Source organism: Macaca thibetana, chromosome 8 (assembly GCF_024542745.1).
Source record: "Macaca thibetana thibetana isolate TM-01 chromosome 8, ASM2454274v1, whole genome shotgun sequence".
Taxonomy (NCBI): Eukaryota; Metazoa; Chordata; class Mammalia; order Primates; family Cercopithecidae; genus Macaca; species Macaca thibetana.
The window spans coordinates 93,936,457-93,959,592 of record NC_065585.1 but is presented as its reverse complement, the minus strand read 5'-3'; positions in this window follow the sequence as shown (position 1 = coordinate 93,959,592).

The window sequence follows — 23,136 nt, the reverse complement described above, 5'->3', positions numbered from 1 at the left end:
TCTTTTTCCTGAAGATCCCCAATATATATCACATATTAATATCTCCAGATATATTATAAATCCCTCAATAAGCGTTACTACTGTCACTGTAGGTAAATTATATTTTAAAGCATTTAAAAATAAAAATATATCTGTTTTATATTTATCATATTTTTACCATTTTTTGCTTCTTTTATTTTTGTAGTATACAACTCCTGATAATAAGTTCTTTTAAGCTTTGTTTATTTGAATATTTTGAATTTCACCTTAAAATTTGAAAAATACATTTACTGGGAAGAGTATTCTAAGTTAACTCCTTTATTTTTTCATTTAATACTTTGTAATACTTTCAACACTCATCATTCTATTGATGAGAAGATTAAGGTAGTTCTTAAGATTGTTCCTTGGTATATTTCAGTTGTCTTCAAGTTTTTATTTTTTTATTTTTTATTTTTGTTTTCTAAAGTTTGACTAGAATGTGCCTAGGTGTGCGTGTGCATGCCTGTGTGTGTGCACATCTGTGTGTGTGTCCTTAGAATTTCTTCCGTATTAGGTCCTGTCATCTAATCTGTAAACAGAGATTTATTTTACATCTTCCCTTCTAACATGGATGCTTTTATTTCTCTATATGGACTGATTTCTGGGCTAGAGTCTTACGTGCATAGTTAAATAGAAGTGGTAGAGTGAGTCACCGTGTCTTATTTCTGATTTTAGTAGGAAGTATTCACTATTTCCCCCATTCAGTATAATAATATCTGTGCATTTTGCAAAGATATCTTTCATCAAGTTGAGAAAGTTCCCTTCTATTTCCATTTTGTTGAGCATGATTATTATAAAAGATTTGTGGATTTTGTCAGATACTGCTGTATCTATTGTGTGATGATGTTGTAAATTTTGTACTTTATTCATTAATTTGCTATAATACCTAGATTTTAATACATCAAATAATTATTGCATCATTAGGATAAATCCAGCTTAGTGATAGTTTATAATCCTTCTAATCTGCTGCTAATTGAATTTGCTAGTATTTTGTTGAGGTTTTTACATAAATATTTATAAGGGAAGGAGAGTTTGTTTGAGGTTTCCTTTTCTTTTTATGTCTTCATGATTTTGGTATCAAGTTATAATGGCTTCGTAGAAATTGTGGAAAATATTCCCTCCTTATATTGTTTATATTTTTAAATTTTTGTATATTTTTTTTGTTTTGACCTTAATAAATAAAATTTCTCTGGCTAAGGAGAGATTGCCTCACCCAGAGCTGGCAAATTGTTAGATATAGCAAAGGGTTCAGCTGGCAGCATATCTCTGACAGGCAAACTAACCATAAACTTTCTCTGTTTGGCCCCTGTACTCCGAAAGACAAGAGAGTCATGCATCATTTAATGATAAGGTTACTTTCTGAGCAATGCGTTGTCAGGCAATTTTGTAATTGTGTAACATCATAAAGTGTACTTACACAAATGTAGATGGCATAGCCTACTGCACACCTAGGCTATATGTTACAGCGCACTGCCCCTAGGATACAAACCTATACAGCACGGTGCTACACTGAATACTGTAGGCAGTTGTAACACAATGGTAAGTATGTGGTATCTAAACATAGCTAAGCACAGGAAAGGTACAGTAAAAATATCGTATAAAAGATAAAATAGGCCAAGCGCGGTGGTTCACGCCTGTAAACCATAGCATTTTGGGAGGCTGAGGTGGGTGGATCATTTGAGGTCAGGAGTTTCAGACCAGCCTAGCCAACATGGTGAAACCCCGCCTCTACTAAAAATATAAAAATTAGCCAGGCGAGGTGGTGGGCGCCTATAGTCCTAGCTCCTCGGAAGGCTGAGGGAGGAGAATCCCTTGAACCCAACACGCGGAGGTTGCAGTGAGCAGAGATGGTGCCACTACACTACAGCCTGGGTGACAGGGCAAGACTGCATCTCAAAAACAATAAATAAATAAACAATAAAACGATAAAATATAGTACACCTGTATAGGGTACTTATCATAAGTGTGACTTGCAGGACTGGAAGTTGCTCTGGGTGTCAGTGAGTGAGTGGTAAGTAAATGTGAAGGCCCAGGATATTACTGTACACTACTGTAGACTTTATAAACACTTGGCTACACTAAATTTATTTTTAAAAATCTTCAATAATAATTTAACCTTAGCTTACTATAACTTTTTACTTTATAAACTTATTTTTTTAACTTTTTGATCCTTTTGTAATAATACCTTATAATACAAACATTTTATAGTTGTATATATTTTTTCTTTATATTCTTATTTTATTTTTACATTTTAAATGTTTTTGCTAAAAACTAAAACACAAACACACACATTAGTCTGGGCCTACATAGGGCCAGGATTATCAATATCATTGTCTTCCACCTCCATATCTTGTCCCAGTGGAAGATTTTCAAGGACAATAACATGCATGGAGCTGTCATCTCCTCCGGTAAAAACGCCTTCTTCTGTAATACTTCCCAAAGAACCTGCCTGAAGCTATTTAATCATTAACTTATGTTTTAGGAGCACACCTTAAAGTAATGATAAAATGTATAGTGTAATAAAGAAGCAATACAATACCAGTCATTTATTGTAATTATCAAGTATTAGGTAGGTTACACAATTGTATGTGCTAGACTTTCATAAAACTGTCAACACAGAAGGTTTGTTAGCACCTGCATCATCGCAAACACTTGGGCATGCTTTCCACTACAACTTCAGAATGGCTACGACATCACTAGGCAACAGGAATTTTTCAGGACCATTATAATCTTATAAAACCACCATGACATGTGCAGTCCATTGTTGATCTAAGTGTCATTATGCCCCTCATGACTATATTCCTCTGTCTTAACCACTTTAGGGGCAATGTAACTATTTTCAAATGATGGTTTATTCCCTTTTTATGCTTAATGTATTGTAAGACTTTTAGTTGTAGCTTCTTTGCGTTATAAAATTTGCATAAATTTGGGCAATAAGAAATAGTAAATTCCATTAATAATAGATATGCTATCAAAATATCACCCAAATGCAGTTTGAATCTAAATATTAAAACCGCAGAAAGGAATTGTCAGCAGCATTTTAAAAAATATGTCGCCGGGCGCGGTGGCTCAAGCCTGTAATCCCAGCACTTTGGGAGGCCGAGACGGGCGGATCACAAGGTCAGGAGATCGAGACCATCCTGGCTAACCCGGTGAAACCCCGTCTCTACTAAAAAAATACAAAAACCTAGCCGGGCGAGGTGGCGGGCGCCTGTAGTCCCAGCTACTCGGGAGGCTGAGGCAGGAGAATGGCGTAAACCCGGGAGGCGGAGCTTGCAGTGAGCTGAGATCCGGCCACTGCACTCCAGCCTGGGCGACAGAGCGAGACTCCGTCTCAAAAAAAAAAAAAAAAAAAAAAAAAAAAATTTGTCAAATTCGATGAGGCCTACTTCAGGCAATTCATCAGCTCTTATCAAAGAAAACAAATATTTAATGAGACAGTAGCACCTCAAGCAAATGTGAACATTGTTTCAGATTGCTTGATTGAATCAATCATTCAAATTATATTTCACACACATGTCCTCAAATTCATAAACCCCATGTCTTTGTAGTAGAGCTAAAAGTAACTGACATTAACAACCTATGCTAAATGTTTCATATTTACCTGAGCTTTTGCAGGGAAATGGAACATTTTAAAAGTCTACTTAAAGCAACAAGTTTGCTCTGCATTATTAATTTTACAGATGTTCACCTGTTTTCATGGAAAATAATATTCTGATAAGGTGATAAGGTGTATATATGTGTGTGTGTGTGTGTGTGTGTGTGTGTTATATATATATATATTTTTTTTTTTTTTTTGAGACAGAATCTCGCCCTATTTCCAGGCTAGATGCAATGGTGCAATCTCGGCTTACTGCAACCTCTGTCTCTCGGGTTCAAACAATTCTCTTGCCTCAACCTCCCAAGTAGCTGGGATTACAGGTATGCACCACCACGCCCAGCTAATTTTTGTATTTTTAGTATAGACGGCGTTTCACCATGTTGGCCAGGTTGGTCTCTTATCTTCTGACCTCATGATCCACCCACTTTGGCCTCCCAAAGTGCTGGGATTACAGGCGTGAGCCACCATGCCTGGCCCTGATAAGGTATATCTTTATGCAGCTTCCAAGTGGAGTACTGTGGATTGCTTTAAAAATTGGCAGAGAAAAAAATTATTCAGTGATATCTGTAATCTACATATGTAGATTCAGGTAATTTTCCAGTCATCTCTTTCTCTAAGGAAAGGGGCATCCACTATAGAGAATATTTATATAAATTAAGCACTCTTGTTTTTATTACAAAAATTTATTCTAAAATTCTTAGGAAAACATTTATGTGAAAGGATATGAGAATGGCCATTTAATATTGTAGGTGTGAGTTATTTTGTGTACATGTAAAACTATTACCTCTTTAGCTTCATTTTCATGATTTAGATATAGCTCATATGTATTCTAGTGAAGATAATCAATTTGTTCTAATTGTTTATGAATCTAAACTATTAATACATAAGACGTCCATATTCTAAAATTCACTTCTTCCACCTGACCTAGTCAAAACTATTTTGATTACTAAATTCATGCCCAATTCAAAGTGAAAATCATTTTTGCGGCCGGCGCGGTGGCTCAAGCCTGTAATCCCAGCACTTTGGGAGGCCGAGACGGGCGGATCACGAGGTCAGGAGATCGAGACCATCCTGGCTAACACAATGAAACCCCGTCTCCACTAAAAATACAAAAAAATTAGCTGGGCGTGGTGGCGGCGCCTGTAGTCCCAGCTACTCGGGAGGCTGAGGCAGGAGAATGGCGGGAACCCGGGAGGCGGAGCTTGCAGTGAGCCGAGATCGCGCCACTGCACTCCAGCCTGGGCGACAGAGCGAAACTCCGCCTCAAAAAAAAAAAAAAAAAAAAAATCATTTTTGCCCATCAATGATAGACTGGATAAAGAAAATGTGGCACATATACACCATGGAATACTATGCAGCCATAAAAAAGAATGAGTTCATGTCCTTTGCAGGGACATGGATGAAGCTGGAAACCATCATTCTCAGCAAACTAACACAGGAACAGAAAACCAAACACTGCATGTTCTCACTTATAAGTGTGAGCTGAATAATGAGAACACATGGACACAGGGAGAGAAACATCACACACTAGAGCCTGCCAGGGTGTAGTGGGCAAGGGGAGGGATAACATCAGGAGAAAAACCTAATGTAGATAACGGGTTGATGGGTGCAGCAAACCACCATGACACATGTATATCTGTGTAACGAATTTGCACTTTCTGCACATGTATCCGAGAACTTAAAAGTATAATTTAAATATATATTTACATATTGATGGCACAAAGCCTTCTCTTTAGGCAATTGGTATAGCTACTCAAGTGGAGATGGTGTTTATAGTGTCATTATGAGAATATGTGTATCAATCATATGTAAAGAAAAAGCTTAATTCTCTGTTGCCTCTCCCTCAACAATAATTTAAATTTTTTTCTAGATATTGTGTTTCTTTGTTCTATTCATCTTTCTATTATTGGATTAAGCATTAGAATCACACAAATACTCAGCTTTGTTACACTGTCAACATTACTAAGAAAAAATGACCACCAAAGTTATTTTGCTTTGTTTTTATGTAAATGTATGTAAATGTATATTTTTATATTGCCATTCCACCAATTTGGCCATGAGCTTTGTAGTCACTAATGTGAAGAGCCATAATTGATTGTGCCATAATTAGTGTCCGCAAGATTAGTTTTAATTGCTTGGAAAATTCTCTATTGTTTTTAGTAATTAAGGTCAGAGAAAAATATCCCATGATGTTTGTCCTAGAAAAGACACTGATGAACAAACAAAAATAAAATTGCTAGAAACAATTCTGTCATTAAATACAGAGGTGAATTCTTTCAGGGTGGATAACTCACAGGAGATGAGGCTGAGGGGAGTAGGAGGGAGACAGCAATTTAATACTAGGTGTCTTTGGATATTTTTAGAGGTATGGCTTAATTCCATGCTACATGATAGAGTATCATTATTTTCACTGTACATCATTTAGGCATGCAAAACTTTTGATAAGTCAAAAGTGGCACTGCCTATATGATTTTATTTTGCTGTCTAGTAACTGGACAGCACATGTGGCATGATGCTCAATAAGTGTAGAACACAGAAAAATTCATCCGAGTCAGGCACATGACTGATTGTTCCTTCCAACAGTTTTTTTTTTTTTTTTTTCTTTTAAGTATAGCCTACAAAGTCCTAGTCTTGAATACAGAGCACCAAATCTGTCCTCCAGTAGATAAGAAAAAAGCCATGCATAAAACAAATTATCCTCAAGGAATAATTTTGAGTAATCTTCAATATTCAGATAGATGAGTAATAGACAATATCTATCAATCTCAACATTATCTATAATTATTATAAATTATTTCAGAGTAAAAAGTATAGTAATGAAAATTTATACCAGACACTTACATACTCATTATTCTGATAAAATATAAATAATTCCTAAAACAGTTAAAGCCCAGTGTCCTGTCCAATAGCAAGCATTTTCCCTTATCAAAGACAGCTACAAACCTGAGTTTGGTGTTTATTATAATAATGCCTTTATTTATCTTTTCCTTACAAATAATACACCCTTACCCAAAATATTTTATAGGCATGCATGCTTTAAATCCTTATGTAAGTGGCATCATACTGGATATAGAATTTTCAAACTTACATTTAATTAATTAATTTTTTTGAGACAGAGTCTTGGTCTGTCGCCCAGGCTAGATATTTGAGATTTTCGAAGTTGATTCTTGTAGGTCTAGTTTATTTATATTAACAGATTAATAAGTGAAAATTTACATGTATATGAATATATACACACATCATCAAATGACTCAATGCATATTACATATAATTTGGAACACTTCACATGTTTTAATTCATTTGATTTCCACAACAATTCTAAGATAGTAACATAAGAGTACCCATATTATGTCTAATTTATAAATGAAGAGTTGTCAGGAAGTTTATAGTATTTTAATCCACTTTATCTATTTTCCACAAATCATTGTTTTATCTCTACTAGGGAACATTTATAATGTTTCTATTTGCTATTTTTAAAATGCGGCTAGTGACATTTCTGCACACCTATTTTTGTGCATTTCTGTGAGGCATGGAGCATGCAAAGCAGCTCTGAAGGCTTCCCAAGTAGATAGACAGTGCTGGTGATCATTTTGGTTTGAATTGGAATTTTCCTGATTTAATTTGTACAGATGCTACTATTTAATTATCCTCTTCTTTAAAACAACTTTTCATAACCTTCATGTCTTTTGCAAATTTGTTTTTGCAGCCATCTGTATTTTCATTGAAGTGCTTTTTATATTTCAAACACTGATTTCTTGTTGGATATATGTGAGGCAAATGCTTTTTCTGTTGATGGCTTATTTGTAAACTTATTTTTGTTTGACAATATTTTTAATATCTTATATAGCAATATTTAATAACAATCACTATAAAAGTTCATAGTTTTTAGTCTTAAGAAATTCTACTTTACAAGATAGAAGATATAAAGACATCATTGCATACTTTCCTCTAAAACGTTTCATATTTTTGGGTTTTATTTAAGGTCTTGGAACTAATTTTTATGAAATGCATTATATTGATATGATTTGTTTTCCTGTGGAAATATAGCCAGTTGCCTCTCTATCATTTTTGAGTAGACTATCCTTTCCCTAGGGATTATTTTTGCCATCTCTATTATATTAACTTCCATATCAATGTGAATTTTTGTGTAGCATTGTTGTTTTACTGGTCTATTATTCTACCACTTTGAAGGGAGTCTAATTAATATAGTTTTAAAATAGGTCTTGCTATCTTGTAGGTTGAGTTGCCCATTTCATTTGCATTATTTAAGAGTATCTATACTTCTTTATTTACTCTTTTACATACATATATTTTTGAATTAGTTTATTACTCACAGCGATAACAATAGCTGTAATGACTCTGCTATTGGTTCCCAGGCCCCAGTTCCCACAGGTGAGGTGATGTGAGCAGCTGCCTGCACATACTGTGTATGTATATGTGTGTGTGTGTGTGTGTGTGTGTGTGTGTGTGTGTGTGTGTGTGTAGGGGGTGTTAAAACAGGGATATCTCAAGACCAGGAGACCCTGATCTTATACAAAGGAAGCTGTCAAGACTGCCCATTCTCTCCTCCAGAGAGAAAGACATTGTTTGCATATATCTGAAATGTAAGGAACTGATCTAGGGGGAGGAAGAAAGAATCTCTCTATTTATGTTCTTTGAATTTTTCAGTGGCCTGAATGTGAACATAAGGTTTGAAATAAAGCAAAGCTAGGCTCTAATTACTACTACTTCACAGCTGTTTGACTATAGGCAACTAATATTATAAATATTAGAAGCCAGGATGACTAAACAAAATAACTTGTGTTCAAAATATGATTCTGCTGCACATAGAGCATAGGGTAATGTCCAGGTTAATGTCTTTGGCCTCAGCTTCTTCACCTATAAAATTAGAATGGTAAGATCTACCTGATGAGAGACTTCTGATGATTAAATGGTAGAATGTAGGTCAATGCCTGAAACATAGTGTATTAGTCTGTTCTCAAGCTGCTGATAAAGACATACTCAAGACTGGGTAATTTATAAAGAAAAAAGGTTTAATGGATTCACATTTCCATCTGTTTAGGGAGGCCTCACAATCATGGCAGAAGGTGAAAGGCATGTCTTACATTATGGGAGACAAGAGAGAAAATAAGAGCCAAGCAAAAGGTGTAGCTTCTTACGAAACCATAAGATCTTGTGAAACTTATTCACTACCACAAGAAAACTATGGGGGAACCATCCCCATAATTCAATTATTTCCCACCAGGTCCTTCCCACAACATGTGGGAATTATGGGAGCTACAATTCAAGATGAGATTTAAGTGGGGACACAGTAAAACCATAACACATAGTAAGCACTGTAATAATAGATATATATATTTTTTTAAGTAACAGGTAACACACCCAGAAGTCATTGAATTATCATTTTGTTTATTTCATCAATAAATATCTATTGAATATACCCGATGTCATACTAGTGCTGAGGGCAAAAGATAGTCACAGACTCTGTGCTCATGGAACTTACACTGCAGCTTAAAATCCTACTTTAACAATTTTCCTGCCCAGATGCTGAATCAAGCCAAACCAAGATAAAATACATACATTAAAGGTGGCAAACGAGGGTCATTAGAAGTCAGGAGTCAGTGAGGTGAACTACGTATCTTCCACCAAAAGAAGCTCTCTCATACAAAGCGAAATTATGAAGAGCCCTAAGATATACCTAAAACTTCACTGACTTAGTCATTTTAAAAGATGTATAAAATAAAATTTAAACAGGTTCCCATAAAACTTACCTTTATAGTGTAAATGAAATATATTGTTTACATCTGTTTTAAAAAAAAACTAAAAAATAATCCGTCTTAAAAAATAAAACACTAAGAAAATGTCTCCATAAAATATTCCATAATAAATCTAAATAAGAAAATAACCTATTTTGGTATTATCACTTATAATTCTAAAATAATATTAGATCTGGAAAATATTTTAATATACATTTTCAAAATTATATCTTCAATTTCAAACAAAAATCTAATTTGGAAATAATCACTTCTATTGCCATAGACTTTAAGCTTAGATGTGCATTTATTTCATGTATGAAGGTGACTGAATCCAGCATACACTTGTCACCCGATAGAGAAACAACAGTGTATTGAACTAATTTTATGAGCTTTGCAATAAACTTAACAGCTATATCCAGTGGTATTACTTACTTTTATTTTGCTATAAACTGAACACAGCATTTTCATATTTTTTTATTTTTATTTATTATTATATATATGGCGGACCTAACTCCTAGCTTGCTCATATAAATGCTGGTGTGCAAACTTTCTAGTGACAAGTAATAAACAGTATTGCCAATAAAAGGATATAATGTTCTGAGAATTATCTAACTTTATATTAGTTGATTGTTAGTTTCATTTTGTACACTTATATGTTTGTATATATCATTAAGATTTTTTTCACAACAAACTTATTGAGGTCTAATCGAAATAATATATAATTTACCTCTGTAAAATGCAAACAACAGTGATTTTACTCTAGTTACAAAGTTGTGTAACCATCTCCACCATGGAAATCTAGAATATTTCATCATCACAGAAAGAAACCCCAGACCCATTAGCAGACACTCCTAATTTACCCATTTCCCTAATCCCTGACAACACTAATCCTACTCTTTGTTTCTGTCAATTTGACTATCTGGACATTTTATATAAATGGACAATTTGACTATCTGGACATTTTATATAGATGGAACCATGCAAGCTATGCTCTTCAGTGATTCACTTCTTTCAATTAGAATGATGTTTCCAAGGTTCATCCACGTTGTGGTACGCATCAATACTTCATTTTTTTTTTAAGGTTAAGTAATATCCCATTATACATATGTAACATATTTCATTTATCCATTCATCAGTTGACAGATATTTGGGTTGTATCCATCTTTTGGCTATTCCAAAAAATTTTGCTATGAACATTGATTTACAAATGTTTGCATGGACACATATTTCCAATTATCTTAAGTGAATAGCTAGGAGATATATTTCTGGGTCACTAACTCTACATTTAGTTTTTGAGTAACTACAAGATTGCTTTGCACCGTCTCTCATTTTATGTTTCCCACAACGGTATGTGGGACTTCCAATGTCTCCACTTCCTTACCCATAAATGTTTTATCTGTCTTTTGGGTGTGTCTAGTTGGTATCATTTGTCATCTATGCTTTTGATGTTGCAGCTCTTACAATAAGATAAATTATACATTTGGAATTAATTTTGGGATGTAGTCTGAGAAAAGCCTCCAAACTCATCATTTTGCTGCACACATACATTTGTGCTAGCACTATATTTTGAAAAACTTACTCTTTTTCCTTGAATTATCTTCACACATCTATCAAAAACCAGTAGGCTGTAAATGTTAAGGCATGTTTCTGGACTCTCAGCACTTTTCCATTAATCTATATACTGGACCTCAAACCAATACTGCATCCCGTATTGGTGGGTTCTTGGTCTCACGGACTTCAACAATGAAGCCGCGGACCCTGGAGATGAGTGTTACAGTTCTTAAAAGATGGCGTGAAGCTGCAGACCTTCGTGATGAGTGTTACATCTCTTAAAGACAGTACTTCTGGAGTTGTTTCTTCTTCCCAAAGAGTGAGAAACAGCAAGATCTATTGCAAAGAGGGAAAGCACACAGCTTCCCTACAGTGGAATGCCACCCCAGCGGATTGCCACTGCTGGCTCCGGCAGCCTGGTTTTATTCCCTTATCTGGCACCACCCACATCCTGCTGATTGGTCCATTTTATAGAGAGCTGATTGGTCCACTTTACAGAGAGCTGATTGGTCTGTTTTGACAGAGTGCTGATTGGTACCATTATAATCCTTGACCTAGACACAGAGTCACAGAGTGCTAGTTAGCTAGATACAGAGTTAGCTAGATACGCAGTACCAATTGGTACCTTTACAAACCTTGAGCTAGACACAGACTGTTGATTGGTGCATTTACAATCCTTGAGCTAGACACAGAGTCACAGAGTGCTAGGCCTCCAAGTCTCCACTAGGTTAGCTAGACACAGAGTACCAATTGGTGTATTCACAAACCCTGAGCTAGACACAGAGTGCTGATTGGTGCACATACAATCCTCTGGCTAGATATAAAAGTTCTCCCAGTCCCCATTCCAGTTCAGGAGCCCAGCTGGCTTCACCCAGTGGATCTGCACCGGGCTGCAGGCGGAGCTGCCTGCCAGTAGGGAGCCAGTGCCTGCACTCCTCAGCCCTTGGGCTGTCCGTGGGACCGGGCGCCATGGAGCAGGGGGCGGCACCTGTCTGGGAGGCTCAGGCCGCAGGGGAGCCCATGGCAGGGGGAGGAGCTCAAACATGGTGGGCTGCAGGTCCCGGAGCCCTGCCCCGCCGGGAGGCAGCTAGGGCCTGTTGAGAATTTGAGTGCAGCCCCAGCGGGCTGGCACTGCTGTAGGACCTGGCACAACCTCTGCAGTTGCTGGCCCCGGTGCTAAGCCCCTCACTGCCCTGGGCCAAGGGCGCCCCCTGGCTGCTCTGTGTGCTGGGTCCGCGGAGGCCCCGCCCCACCCGCCAGCACAGCTGGCAGCCCTGGTTCCACCTGCACCTCTCCCTCCACACCCCCCGGCAAGCAGAGGGAGGAGGCTCCGGCCTCAGTCAGCCCAGAGAGGGGCTCCCACGGTGCCGTGTGGGTGTGAAGGGCTCCTTAAGCGCTGCCAGAGTGGAAGCCGAGGCCGGAGGCCGAGGAGGCGCTGAGAGTGAGGGCTGCTAGCACATTGTCACCTCTCAATACCACACTGTTTTAGTTATAAGTGTAGGAAGTTTTGAAATTGGGAAGTTTGAGTTCTCTGACGTTGTTCTTCTTTTCAAGAAAGTTTTGATTGTTCTGAGTTCCTTACACACATATATGAATTGCTTGTTAATCTCTGAAAGAAAAAAAGCTGACATTTTGTTAGTGTTTGCATTGAATCTGTAGATCAGCTATGAATCATTGCAATTTTAACAATATTAAATATTATGATTCAAAAATGGGGTTTTTCATATGTAGTCATTATATAATTTCTTGCAACAATCATTTGGGGGTTTCTGCATACAAATCTTACAAATTTTTGTTAAAATTTTTCCTTAATATTTTATTACTCTGGTGATGTATTATAAATGGAGTTGTTATTTTTAATTTTTATATATTGATAATATATACAAATAAAATGAATTTTTATGTTGATCATGTATCCTACAAACTTCCTTAACTTGTTTATTAATTGTAACTGTTTTTTGTTAAAATAGATTCCTTAGAAATTTTTGTATATGCATTCATGATATTTGTGAGTAAGGTTAGATTTGCTACTTTCTTCTGAATATGGATGACTTTTTTCCCCTTGCCTGTTAGACCCGACTAAAACCTCCACTGAAATGTTAAGTAGGAGTAGAAAGAGCAGACATTTCTGTCTTGTTTCTGATCTTAGAATTTAGTCTTTCAGCACCTTTATCAGGATGAGAAACTCCTTTCTATTCCTAGTTTGTTCAGTATATTTTATCATTGAAAATGTTTATTTAGTCAAGGGCTTTTTACATCTATTGAGGTGATCATGATTTTTTTTGTTTGTTTGTTTTTTATTCTACCGATATACTGTATGACATCAATTGATTTTCCTAGGCTAAACCAACCTTAGCTTCCAAATAGTGAATTCGAAATAAATTTCAGTTGATCATATCATGTATTGCTATTTTATATATTGCTGGAATCTACTTGCTTGTATTTTATTTAGGATTTTTTTGTCTACACTTATGAAAAATATTGGTTTATAGTTTCATTTTGCTATGATATCTTTGTCTGAATTACTAATTCATTTCAATCTCCTTACTTTTATAGCTATAATCAGATTTTCATTTCTTATTGTCTGTTTTGATAGCTTATATCTTTCTATGAATTTGTATAATTCATCTAGGTTATCTAATTTGTTATCAGCACACCACTGTTTTTACTATTCTCACAAATCCTTAGTTTCTGTTCATTTTACTTCAGTTTTTTTCTTTCTATTTTCAGACTAGAAAACCACAATTGTCCTGCTTTCAACTTTGCTGTTCTTCCTTTTATGTATTGTCCATATTTTCCTAATTTTTTTGCCTCTTTATTTTTTTCTTGATAAATCCATAATTTAAATATTATAATTTGATAACTCTGGAAATCAGGTATTCCCTCTCTCCCCAGCATGTGTTTTTCTTCTCTTTATTGTTGTCATTGTTGTTGTTGGCATTTGTTTGTTTAGTGAATTCTCTGCACAATTTGATAAAGTCTCCCTTATTTGTTATGAGCAGCCACTGAGGTCTGAGCTTGCTTAGCATAATGGACAGGTAATGATTGGGCAGCTATTTCCTTAAGGCACTATTTTGAAGTTTTCAAAGCCCCTTATAGATATCTCATTCCCTAGATTGTCCTCTTATGTTTTTGGGTCAGACTTTGGTTAGCCCCATTTGGGACCAACATCATCTCAGCTGCAACTTTAAAAAGTGTTGTTGATTGTATTTGGCAAATACCATAAGGACAGGGCTATTATAAAACAGCTCTGACCAGGTGAAGAAAGGGAATACCTGAGAATGGAGCCTACGGTAGCTGCTAGGAAGGTCAAATGGTTACAGTCCTGCAGGGACTGGAATGCTTATTGTTGGAGCTCTAAGCCCACTTGTTCTTCAGAGCTACAATAGTTAAACAGCTGCTGGTTTTCATGAGTACAGGGTAAATTCAAATACCACAAATCTTACTGACTTTATCATGATGCATCCATTTTTCTTGATAAACACTTTTGGATGATTGAAAGGTTTGGTTAATTTCCATTTATTTTGACAATATTTTACAGTGCTCTGTTTTTATCAGGAACTGGATAATCAGATGTTATTACCCTGATATTCTAGAAGTTATGTCTTCTATCTTTAAGTTTCATTTTTCTAGAGAAAGTAAAGATAGGAGGAATGAATGGTAGGCATGGAAATTTGGAAAAGAAAGTGTCACTACAAGAGCAGGAAAAAAAATAATCTCTCTTCCACTTCAATTTCATGGTTGACATGGCAAAATGACCCTTTGACTATACTCCAGGCTGTGAGAAGTGATTTAAACATATAAAATTAGAAATAGCAATTCACATAAAACTCTTTAAAAGGGTTATCTTCAAAACAATAAAGGCATCTCTTTTCTTTTCAAAAACTAAAACAAAAACAAGAAATTTGTTTATTTTTTCCTGTTTTTTTAAATGATACTTTGTATTATTTTATTGATTCCATATTATGACCATACTTGCAATCTTAGCCTGAGTTACACTGTTTTGTTTTTGGTAAAAATGACTGTCACCTCCTAAATTAAAGGAGGAGTTATAGTTGATCTCAATGTTCCCACGTCCTCCTCTCTAATTTGTTGGTGTGTCCTCTTTTCTCTTCCGCATATGCTCTAGCTGCCTCCTGTCTGCATAACATCTAGATTTTCCTCCTCCAGTGCTTTACACTTTGACTCCTTTTGCATATTTTTTTCTACATAGGTAAATGTACTTACCCTAAATGTTGTTTCAGAAAGTGAACTAATCCCCTTTTACATGATTTTCTGATTATCCATTGTTTTAGTTGGTGAACATATTAAGATCACTTATTATATGCTTGCTAGGCACTAGAGAGTTTCCATAATAGATTTTTTACCATGGCACAACTAGGTATGGAGAACAGCAGACACACCTCCACCCTGAGTGTCCACTGACAGCATGTGAACATACACAGAGGACACACACAGTCCTGTACCCACCAGCAGCACTCCCCCAGGCTAACATCACCCCTGGTGCAAATGCCCTCACAGACACTAGTAGAGGCCCCCTGTTTGCTACCCTTCTGTGCTGTGCTGCCACTGCTGATGCTGCAAATGCCCACACAGAGTCGGGCACCTCACTGAAGCCATAAAGCCTGCACACTTAACTACTACTGTGCTGCTGTTGTCCCTGCTGCAAGCACACATGAACAAGGATGCATCCTGCTGCCAGCACCCTATGAGGAACTGTGGCTAGCACCACCCATCCGACTATTGTGACCAGCAGTCTGGGAGCACCTCGGCTCCTCCAGTGTAGTGGGTTTCTAAAGTTGAGGAGCCAGAGAATAAAGTTGGGGCCTGATACCAGTCCCCAAGTCCAGAAGCCCTGAGCTGAATCTTGGCCCCCTAAAATCTTCCAGAAATGAAGTCAGTTGACAAAACACACCTTACACTACAGGCAAACACCTAAGGTCATCAGATAGGATAAAAGAAATAAAAAAATTCAAAGGACAGCAACCTCAAAGGTTGAAGGACTATCAGGCCACAAAGATGAGAAAAAAAACCAGTGCAAGAACTCTGACTCCTCAAAAAGCCAGAGTGCCTTCTTTACACCAAACAACAGCATTATTTCTTTAGCAAGGGTTCTTAACCAGACTGACATGGCTGAAATGACAGAAAGATCATTCAAAATATAGACAGAAATCAATGACAATCATTGAGATTCAAGAGACCATTGAAACCCAACCCAAGGAAGCTGAGAGTCACAATAAGCAGATACAGGAGCTGATAGAAAAAAAAGAGTCAGGATAGAAAAGAACATAACTGATTCCGCAGAGCTGAAAAACACACTACAAGTATTTAACAATACGTTCACAAGTATTATTAACAGAAGAGACCAAGATGAAGAAAGAATCTCATAGCTTGGACATTGGCTCTCTGAAATAAGACAGACTTTAAGCCAACAAAGATAAAAGAAGACAAAGAAAGGCATTGCATAATGGTAAAGGGTTCAATTCAACAAGAAGAACTGACTATCCTAAATACATATTCACCCAGATATAAAGAGCAACTTCTTAGAGACCTTCAAAGAGACTCAGATTCCCACACAATCTGAGGGGGGAATTTCAACCTGCCCACTAACAGTATTAGATAGATCATCAAGGCAGAAAACTAACAAAGATATTCAGGACCTGAACTCAACCCTGGAACAAAGCGATCTGATAGACATCTACAGAACTCTCTACCCAAAAGCAGAATGTACATTCTTCTAATCACTACATGTCACATTCTCTAAAATCAAACACACAATTGGACATGAATCAATCCTCAGCAAATTTAAAAGAACAGAAATCATACCAACCACTCTCTTGGACCATAGCCCAAGAAAAATAGAAATCGAGACTAACAAAATTACTCAAAACCATACAATTACATGGAAATTAAACAACTTGTTCCTGGAAGACTTTTGGGTAAATAATAAAACTAAGGCACAAATCAAGAAGTTCTTTGAAACTAATAAGAGCAAAGATACAACATACCAAAATCTCTAGGACACAACTAAGACAGTATTAAGATGGAAAATTATGACACTAAATGCTGATATCAAAAAGTTAGAAATATTTCAAATTAGCAACCTAACACCACAACAAAAAGAACTGAAGAGTCAAGGGCAAACCAACTCTAAAGCTAGCAGAAAACAAGAAATAAGAAAAATCAGAACTGAACTGACGGAGATTGAGATATGAAAACCACTCAAAAGATAAATGAATCCATGAGTTGGCATTTTGTAATAATTAATAAGATACATATACTGCTAGCTAGACTCATAAAGAATAAAAGAGGGAAGATCCGAATAAACACAATTAGAAATGACAAAGGAGATGTTACCAGTGACCCCACAGAAATACAAATAACCATGAGAGACTACTATGAACGTCTCTATGCACACAAACTAAAAAGTCTAGAAGAAATTGATACATTCCTGAACACATACATACTTCCAAGACTGAACCAGGAAGAAATTGAATCCCTGAACAGACCAATAATGAGCTCCAAATTGAATAAGTAATAAATAGCCTACCAACCAAAAAAAGCCCAGGGTCAGACAGATTCACAGCTGAATTCTACGAGATGTACAAAGAAGAGCTCGTACTGTTTCTACTGAAACTATTTCAAAAACTTAAAGAGGAGGGACTCCTCCCCAGCTCCTTCTATGAGGCCAGCATCATCCTGATACCCAAACCTGGCAGACACATAATAAAAAAGAAAACATCAGGACAACATCTTTGATGAACATTGATGTAAAAATCCTCCACAAAATAGTAGCAAACCAAATCCATCAACAAATCAAAAAGCTAATTCCTCACAATTGGGTAGGCTTTATCACTGGGATGCAAGGTTGGTTCAACATATGCAAATTAATAAATGTGACTCATCACATATACAGAACTAAAGACAAAAACCACATTATCATCTCAATAGATGCATAAAAGGCTTTTGATAAAATTTAACATAACTTCATGTTAAAAACTCTCAATGAACTAGGTACTGAAGAAGCATACCTCAAAATAATAAGAGCCATCCATGACAAATCCACAGCCAACACTATACCAAATTGGAAAGAGTTGGAAACATTTACCTTGAAAACTGACACAAGACAAGGATGCTTTCTGTCACCACTCCTATTAGACATAGTATTGGAAGTCCTGGCCAGAAAACTTAGGCAAGTAAATAAATAAAGGGCAACCAAATACAAAGAGAAGATGTGAAACTATCCCTGTTTGCAGATGACATGATTTTATATCTAGAAAACCCCACAGTCTCTGCCCAAAAGCTCCTTCAGTTGAAAAACAGCTTCAGCAAAGTTTCAGGATTAAAAACAAAACAAAACAAAACAAAAAAACTGTGTGTATAAAAATCACTAGCATTCCTATACACCAACAACAGCCAAGCCAAGAATCAAACCAGGAATGCCGCAATCACATCCACTCAGATAGTACAGTCCCCAACAGTTAGTTTTTCAACCGCTGCCCCCTTCTTCCCTTTTCTAGTAGTTTCCAGTATCTATTATTACCATCTTTGTGTCCATGAGTACCTAATGTTTAGCTCCCACTTTTAAGTGAAAACATGCAGTATTCAATTTTCTCTTCTTGCATTATTTGCTTAACTATTAAGTACCAGGCTTAGTACAGAGGTAACAAAATAGGTACTAACAAACCTAACAAAACTAACAAACAAACAAAACTAACAAAAATAACAAACCCATAACCCAACTTTATCTATGTAACAAACTTGCACATATACCCTTAAACCTAAAATAAAAATTTAAATAAAAATGCTAGAATTTTAATAGAAATCACATTAAACCTATAGATAAAATCAGGGAGAATTGACATCTTTCCTATATTGAATCTATGAGTGTGAACTGTCTCTCTATTTATTTATGTTCTTAGCATTTTGTAATTTTTAGCATGCATGTCTTATGCATTTTTGCTCAGTTACAAATAAGTATTTAATTTTATAGACAGTTTGAAATGGTAATTTATTTTTAATTTCAGCTCTTATGCATTTATTGGAGATATATATGTGTGTGTGTATATATATATATATATATAATTACTTTTGGTAAGTTGATCTTTCCTCTCACTTTGTTTAACTCACTTAATATTTCTAGGATTTTTTTGCAGATTCTTTGCAATTATCTACAGAGGTTATCATGTCATCTGAAAACAAGGACAGTTTTCTTTATTTACTTCTCATTTTTATGTATTATTTTTTTCTTGCCTTCTTGTGATGGCTGGAACTCTCAGTACTATGTTCAATCATTTTGATGCTGTTTGATTTCTGGGGCTAGGTCAGGATGTGTAATGCAGCTATCAATTTACGGGCCATGATACTCATGCTGGAAACCTTCCATGGCCATATGAATCTTGACACTGCCATTCTGTGAGGAAGCTTCACTAGTGTATCTGAGATCATGTAGAGAGTCCTGAAATGGGATGTAAAGGAGATGGCCCATAGCTGCTGGCTGCTCCAGTGACCCATTGTCTCAGCACAGTCACTGTCTGACTGAAACTGTATGAAGATCTCTGATGGAAGCTGCTCAGCTGAGCCCTTCCTGAGTTCCTAACCCATAGAAACTGCAAGATACAGTAAAATCATTGATTTTTTTTTTTGGAGGTACTAAGTTTTGCAGAGTTTGAAACAAAGATAGCTACAACGTTATTTTTCAAGTAACTTTATGGGTGTTAGATGTAGTTTTACAACAGATTTTACACAGAGGTGTGTATTACCTGTGATTTCTTTCTGAACAAATGATAAATGTGCTAATGTGCATATACTTGCTAGTGCAAGTATATGTGTGTGTGTGTATATATATATGTATATATGATAAAAATGTATATATGATATATATATATATATGCACAGAAAGAGAGAGAGGGAAGATCACAAAAAAATGTTTTTGAGTGTTTTGGGTAGAAAAGTCTCCAGGAATGTTGAATTGTAAGGAAATTTAGAGCATACATAAGTGGACAGAAAGTAAAAAGATGTTCTATTCTAGAGGAAATCAAAGCATGAGCCACAAGATTTCATATATACTGATATGGTTTGGCTCTGTGTCCCCAGCAATATCTCATCTTGAATTGTAATTCCCAGGTGTTGAGGGAGAGACCTAGTGGGAAGTGATTGGATCATGGGGGCAGTTTCCCCCACGCTGTTCTCATGATAGTGAATGCATTCTCACAAGATCTTATGGTTTTATAAGTGTTTGACATTTCCTCCTACATACACTCTCTTGCCATCTCTTCTGAGAGGCAGTACCCACTTCCTCTTCTGTCCTGGTTGTAAGTTTCCTGAGACCTCACCATTCATGAGAAACTATGAATCAATTAAAACTATTTTCTTCATAAATTACCCAGTCTTACGTATTTTTTTATAGCAGTGTGAGAACAGAGTAATAGACATTTTGTAGAATGACAATTGTTCCACTGCAGCATTATTAATTAGAATATCCCGAGGTGTTAAAGTCAATAAGTGATTAGGGTCACAATTTCTAAGCAAATTATTATGGTCATATTATGTAAGAAATAGGAATACTTAAAGGTGCATAGAGAGATGACTGAGGGTGACAGAGTGGTGCTTGAGAAAACTTGAAGTTAATCCTTATGATGGAATGAAGACCAAATCTCAAAAGAATGGTGCTGATATGCGTGCTGATATCCTAAATTTAGATAGTTGAAACAGGAGGGGAAAAAAAAGAACAGAAGAAAATACATTTAAAATAAGTTCCCCATTACCAAAATAAAGTGTATTTATTGTACAAAGAAGAAGGAAAGGAAGAAAAACAAAGAGAACAATCCCATGATCATAGTAATTGCGGTAGATAAATCATTTGACATTAATTATAATGTCATTTATCAATAACAAAACTGCCAGAAAAGTGGTAAGAATAGACAGAAAGTTCTTCAACTTGATAAAGAACATTTACACAAAATGTCATTATAGAGAAAGACTGAATGCTTTCCCCCTAAGATCAGGAACAAGGCACACTTAACAGCTACCCCTGCTGTTATTCAAAATAGTACTGGAAATTCTAGCCAGCACAATAAAGCCAGTAAAAGAAATAAGAGGCAGATAGTTCTGCATAGAAGGAATATTACTTCCTCTTATTTATTAAATACATGATTCTTTACGCAGGCAAAGTCAGCAAAAATAACCCTCTTTAGATTAATAAATTAATTCAGCAATACCACATAATATAGCATCAGTAATATAATGAAGGAATAATAGTTTTTTTCAACAAATGTTGCTGGAGTTATTGCATATGAATGAGCAGAAAAAAAAATAAACCACATACCATATACAAAAAAAACTTTAAATGTATCATAGATTTCAATGCAAAATATAAATCTATAAAACTTTTGAAGGAAACAGTGGTGAAAAATCTCTACAACTTAGGGCTCGGTGAAGAGTTTCTAAACATAACCCCAAAAACTTGATCCACAAAATAAATATTCAGAAATGCAATTTCATCAAAACAACAACAAAAATATTTTGCACCTTGAAAGACACTGTTACAAGGATCAAAGACAAGTTATAGACTGGGAGGAAATATTTGCAGACCACATATCTGACAAATGATGCATATGGAGAATATTTGCAGAACTTAAAACTCAATATTTTTAATAAAGAAAACACTCCAATGAGAAAAATGGGCAAAGGATATTTCAGCAGAAAAAAATACACACATGACAAAAAGCACATGAAAACATGTTCAATATCACTAGCAAATAGAAAATGCAAATTAAGTTCACAATGAGATTTAACATATTAAATCCATATAGTAGCTATTGTGAATAACAAAGTAATAAATATGGGAGTGCAGCCATCTCTTTGAAATACTGATTCCATGCCCTTTGGATGTATACCCAGTATATAGAACAGTAACAGAATTGCTGTATCATATGATAATTCTAATTTAATTTGATTTTTAAAATTTCACAAATTTTATTAACTGTAGGCAAAAAAAGTTTTTCATGGAATATAATGAAAACTTCAATATTTTTGTTTAGAGAGTTTTTTTTATTATTCCAATAGAAGGAAGACCATTGATTATTAGGAATTTTGCTGCTTTTTCCCTTTAAGAAACCTCCAAGATGAGGAATTCTAGTTATAGCCAAAGTTCCAAGTAGCACTGTAATTCTCAATTCTTTCTGGTGAAATTGTACCATTTTGTAAGATAAGAAAAGAATTTGGATTATGCTGAAAATACATAAAAGTCGAGGAACTTCCATGCCACTTTTCATAATGACCATACTAATTTACATTCCCGCCAACAGTGAATAAGGGTTTGCCTTTCTCCACATCCTCGCCTGCATTTGTTATTTTTTTTTTTTTTTGTCTTTTTGATAATAGCCACCATAAGTGGGGCAAAGTGAGACTCATCATGGTTTTAATCTGCACTTCCCTGATCATTAGTTATGTTGAGCATTGTTTCATTTGTCTTTTGGCCATTTGTATGTCTTCTTTTGAAAATGTCTATTCCGGTCTTTTACCAATTTTTAAATAATTGTTTTTTGCTATTGGGTTATTTGTGTTCCTTATAAATTTTGGAAATCAACCCCTTTTCAGATGCATAATTTGCAAATACTCTCTCCCATTCTGTAGATTGTTTATTGATTTTTTCCTAGCTGTACAGAAACTTTTTAATTTGATATAATTCCATTTATCTACTTTTGCTTTTGTTGCCTGTGCTTTTGAGGCCCTACTCAAAGAATCCTGGCCCAGTCAAATTTCGAGAACCATTTCTTCCATATTTTCAGTTACAGGGGTGTGCTACCACTCCCAGCTCATTTTATATTTTTAGTACAGACGGGGTTTCACCATTATGGCCAGGCTGGTCTCGAACTCCTGACCTCAGGTAATGTACCCGCCTCAGCCTCCCAAAGTGCTGGGATTACAGGTGTGAGTTGCCGCTCTCAGCCAAAAAAATTACCAGTTTTCTAGTGACATTGTGGTTGTCTTAACATTGTTACCTTCATAGCATCATAGTACAATGCATTAACATATTACTTACTATTGTGTTGCAACTGCATACAGTATTCATTACATAACATGCAGTATAAGCTTGTAACCTGGGAGCAGCGGACTAAGCTATGTAGCCTAGGAGTGTAGTAGTCTTTACCCTTAACATTTAGGGTTATGTGAATACACACTATGATGCTCGTTCAATGATGAAGT